Raw genomic sequence first — 5,576 nt, 5'->3', positions numbered from 1 at the left:
ATTAAAAAGTTGCAGGGTGTCTCAGGTCACCAAGTGTCTCTAGCATGTGAAGTAGGATCTACTACAGTGAATGAATGACTACGCACACAAGAAAATCCGTAAGTGTTCTTATATCAGGAAGCATCTATTTTACACTTTACAAATGTCGGTTTCCGGAGTTACTCTGCATCTTGCCTTACTTTACCTGTTGGTGTTAACTGTCCTTCAGTGCTCACAGATACTCCATCCACGCCCCGTTCCACGGACGTAAATGGATTTGGTTTTTACTTGAATCTCATCGTTGGTGTGGGAGATGTGATCAGAGTTCTGATTTTTATTGAGAGATCAAGTATGAGGCATGCATATTGAAAAACATCCCAACAGTTGCACAGAGTCTGACTATCATCCAAGCCAATTACAGAAGCAGACAAATGGCTGCGGCCCCCAGTGGCGTACCCTTCACAGGGCCAACATTGCTCATCGGCAAGGAGCAAGAAGGTGGCACTGAGAACTTAGTGTGCAGTGACATGTGGAGCTGTGCTACAGTGCCTTTGGCGGTGGGAACAGGCACTGTGTTGGAACTGAGGACATGGGCCAGTGGTTCAGTGTTTCTCTGTAATGTGCTGGTCAAGGAGTCAACCACAAATAGAATGATTGTGTGCACTTCATCTGCCCTTTGTCACCTGACCTAGTGGTGGCTGTCAAGCCAGTTGCTATCTTCGCTTTCTAGGCAAGCATGCACTTTTCTTCTCACAATTACATTTATCCAAGTCACAAGGCACGATGAGAATTCTGTATGGCACTCAGTGGGACTGACACTCACTAGGGACATCTGGAGATGCTGCCAGGATTGTGATTATATTTGCACAGGCAGATCAGCCAACCCTTTATCACCTTGAAAGACCACAAAGTCCAGGTGGGAGCCACAAAGTCAACTCTTGACAAAACTTTTTTTAATGTTCTTGGATGTTTGGATCCCAAATGTACTCTTTAATTATTATTTTTACATGGGAGTACATGTTTTGAAGTGTTTGAATTTTTTTTATTTTTTTATTTTATGAGTATGAGAGTTTCCTTGCACCTATATCTGGGTACCATATGGGCAGTACCTGCAGTGGAAGTGTCAGATCTCCCAAAACTGGAGGTACAGATGGTTGTGAGCTGCCATGCGTGGGTGCTGGGAATCAGACCCAAAAACTCTGGAAGAGCAGCCAGTGATTTTAACCAGTAAGCCACCTCTCCAGCCCCAGGAGTAAATGCTTTGAATTTGAACAGAAAAAAAAAAAAAGACACAGTAAAAATTTGAATCCTCTAAAGATTACCACGAATCCTGTAACGCTTTCGGACATGAAGTTCTCTGGAGGAATAATACAATTACGGAAAAACACAGGACGGTTTACTAAAATCTTTGGTCTTGCTTGGGACATTATGAACATGAGCCTACAGAATGTTATTAGTATGAGCTTGGTAACCAGCCCTGATTCTTGAGCACAGCTCTCTACAGGATACAGCAAACGTGGCCCAGCTATAGGCAAAGCTTTCCATGTTCAGCAGACATGCTTCCCTGCCAGTGTTGGCTGGCTTCATTTGGTCCTGTACTTCAGTATTAACCTTTTTTTTTCTAAACTTCTGTCCTCTTTCATAAGCTTTGTTCGACATTTGAATAATTCACGGCAGAACCATGATGGAAGCCGTGAAGCTGTGTGTCACCTTGACATCGAAGCCTGTCTGTACAGAAATGTGTGTGCTAAAGAATCCCTCCCCGATGGGGTTACCATCCCACAGTCAAAAACTCTCACCCAGAGTTGTTCTCCTCTAAAGGATCTTCAGGGACAGAAATGGAGAAGAGACTGAGGGGAAGGAGGTCCAGGGACAGGCCCAAATTGGGATTCAGCTCAAGGGGAAGCCCCAAGGCCTAACACTATTTCTGAGGCTATGGTGTGCTTACATGGTTGCCCTCCAAGAGGCCCAACAAGCAGCTAAAAGAGTCAGATGCAGATATTTGCACTCAACCAGTGGACAGAAGCCACGAACTCCTGTGGTTGAACTAGGGAAAAACTGGAAGAAGCTGAGGAGGAGGGCAACCCTTTAGGAGGACCAACAGTCTCAACTAACCTGGACCTCCAAGATCTCTCAGACACTGAGCCACCAACCAGGCAGCATACACCAGCTGATATGAGGCCCCCCAACAAATACATAGCAGAGGACTGCCGGGTCTGGCCCCAGTGAGAGAAAATGCACTTAACCCTTGAGAGACTTGAGGCTCCAGGGGGTTGGGAGGTCTGGTGGGGTGGGGTTGGGGGTTGGGGAGATCCTCTCAGAGACAGGGCAGGGGAATGGGATGAGGAACAGGGATGAGGAGGGAAGACCAGGAGGGGGATAGTGACTGGACTGGGAAAAAAAGATTAAAGAATATTAGTAATTTAAAAATTAAGAAAAGGGAAAAGGGGGGGTGGGAGAAAGAATCCCCTACCCCCTGTAACTCTGGCATACATAGACTAACCAGGCTGTCATCAAAGCCAGTTTTACAACTGCAGAACATGCTCACCTCCCCCTCACAAAGGCCTTGCCCACATGCAGGGAGCAAGAAGGGGGACACAGGAGATCTGAGTGTCCTATTATAATTGGGCTCTGCTTTAAGTGGCTGCACTTGTGGGGACCCCTTTGTTGATGCCACAGGCACCAATGCCCAGGAGATAAAGAAGCAATGACCCATCTCTACAAATAGGACCATTATCACACTTGATTCTGACAGGAGGTACCCACGGGAAGCCAGAAAACAAAACATAACTAATGAATGATTAGTTGATTAATTCATGGGTTTCAAAAAATATGCACGTAGGATAATCAGCTAAAATGTTAATATAATGGAAGAGGAGATGACTGGCAAAAGAGTAGATGTCTGCCTATGCCTTCCTTGTAGAACCTTGTGATTAGGATCACGGCTGAGGAGGCTATGAGGGAGAGGAAGAGAGAGGGAAAAGAAAATGGAGAGGCTATGGAGAGGCTATGGCTGCCCAGGCTTTCGAGCAAGCAGTCCACCCTGAAATGGTATATGCATCTATCCTGCACCATCTTAGAACCCTCCTGGTCTCTATGGGATATGCATCTATCCTGTACCATCTTAGAACCCTCCTGGTCTCTATGGGATATGCATCTATCCTGTACCATCTTAGAACCCTCCAGTGTTTCACCATCTCTCCTCCTGACTCTCCTGCCTGCTTCCTCTAGCACTGTTTGCCTACTGCAGAGCACAAGGAGCTGAGAGTTTCCTGTCGCACCCATGGATATCCCTGCTCGCCCATGTGATGCATCTCTCCAACACAGATAATGTGAAATAGGCATCATGACTAGGTACATTAGGCACTAGGCAGGAAGTCAGAGTCCCTGGGCAGCCACCAAAACATCATCTCAACAGATACTGGCTCTCCTGGCAAGCCATCCTCCTCCTCCCAAAGAGATGTGAGGGGTGAGGTACATGACTCAGTACACAATTACAGATCCTGGGGCAGGAAGGATGCCATACTCCAAATTTGCTAAATATGAGTCCAGATGTTTGAGAAAGATGGGCTGTCGTTTCAATTAGTGGCCTCGTTTAGGGGTTCTGCACAGCTCTCCCCACACTTGTTCCTTCCTTAAAATTCTTTCACTGGATGAGTGACAGTTGGCAATGACATGCTTGATGACCATGGAAAGAGGGGCTTGAGAAAAGACCCACCCTTGTCTGAATCCACTCAGTGGTACGGAATGGAACTGTTAGGAGCTGCTGTCTGTCTGTCTGTCTGTTTGCTTGCTTGCTTGTTTTGCTTTTCTGAGAGCAGCAAGCCCAGGCCGGGCTTTGCTCTCTTCCTCCCAGATAATTGAGTGTAGATACTGAACTCACATAGGTGACGTTCTGCCCCTGTGCACTGGCCCTGTGGTGCTGATCTTTGTTGGATGCATTCAGAGGAAGGACCAAGAGCCAAATGTGGCTACCACTTAGAGGTCCTAGCAAGGATGAGGGAAAGAGAGGACTTTCAGGGGCTTAGGACATAACTAGAGAGACAGGCATGAGTGGAGGTCCTGTGACCCCTGGACAGGCTGCCTTGAGGAAGTCAGCCAGCCTCCAGAGGCTCATGGTTGCTTCCTTGGCCTTCCAGCTTATCGCCCACAGCTGCTCTTGCCAGGAGTCCATTTAACGATGTCTCTGCATACTGTAATTCATTCTGTTGAAAGTGGGTCTTTACAATTAGCAATTTATTCTCCTTGTAGTGTGTTCTTTCATTTTTTTTCTTTCCTTTGCTCTTCCTATTTAAATATTTTAAAGTTACCAAGGTCAATATTAAGACTTTAATAGTTTCCCCAATTTAAAAAAAATTCTTTTATTTTCACATACATGTACAAGTATGCACGTATATAAAAATATAGACATGTATATGTGTATATGTCATTCGAACAGGGTTTTCAAGTAGGTCTGTAAAACCCAAGCCAGTAAGAAATTGATAGATATTTTAGAAGTTAGACAGTTAGCCCTGTATCAAAAAACAAACAAACAAAAGAAGATGGTTAATCAGCTTTGTCTTTTTCTGAAACAAATGCCCATGTTTTGAGTAAAGAAATGTATTCCAATTATAAAGCTTTAATAATGAGCAATTTTAATCCCTATAAGTAGTCTGACCCAATCTTCATTCTTACTCATGCTGTTGCAACTTTAAACTCAGGAATATTTATGTTTTCTCTAATTACTTAAAATGAATTTCTAAGAGTTTGTAAATAAGAAGCTGTCATACTATTAAAAGGAGCCTTTAAATCATCAGAAATGTCCAAGCATTCAGTGTGCACTGTTATTTGTCAGAATTAGGTGAGCTGATGTAATAGAAAAATCAAGGACAGTGGTGGTGCATGCCTTTAATCCCAGCACTTGGGAGGCAGAGGCAGGCGGATCTCTGAGTTCGAGGCCAGCCTGGTCTATAGAGTGAGTTCCAGGACAGCCAGGGCTATACAGAGAAACTCTGTCTGGAAAAAAGAAAAACAAACAAACAAAAAACCAGAAGTTTTGACCAGACAGATGGCTCAGCAGTTAAGAGTACTAGTTGCTCTCCCAAAGGACCTAGGTTCAATTCCTAGTACCCATATGGTAGCCTATAACTGTCTGTAACTACAGTGACGGGGAATCTGATGCCCTTGCATTTGAGTAAAACTCAATAAAATAAAAATAAATCTTTAGGCTGAAGCGAGCGGGGCATGAGAGCAGCCACACACATGATGGCTCACGGCCATCTGTACAGCTACAGTGGACTCATACATATAAAATAAATAAAATAAATCTTAAAAAAAAAAGAAAAATCAAAAAGGCTGAGATGACCCATCTGATGAGAGTTTGCCGTGTGAGCATGAAGGCATGTATTCAAATTCCTACACTTACACAGAAGGCCAGGTGTAATCGACCATACCTCTGCTTGACACCTCAGAGCAGTAAGGGGCAAAGATAGGAGGCACACATGGTGGTTTGCTGGTCACCAGCTCAGTTCTGGGTCAGTGTGAGATATCCCAGAGGAATCATGTAGAGAGTTACATAGTAGGACATGTATATGCTCCTCTGGTCTCTGCATGCATAC

Source organism: Mastomys coucha, unplaced genomic scaffold (assembly GCF_008632895.1).
Source record: "Mastomys coucha isolate ucsf_1 unplaced genomic scaffold, UCSF_Mcou_1 pScaffold22, whole genome shotgun sequence".
In the NCBI taxonomy this organism is placed as follows: domain Eukaryota; kingdom Metazoa; phylum Chordata; class Mammalia; order Rodentia; family Muridae; genus Mastomys; species Mastomys coucha.
This window is presented reverse-complemented; position numbering follows the sequence as displayed.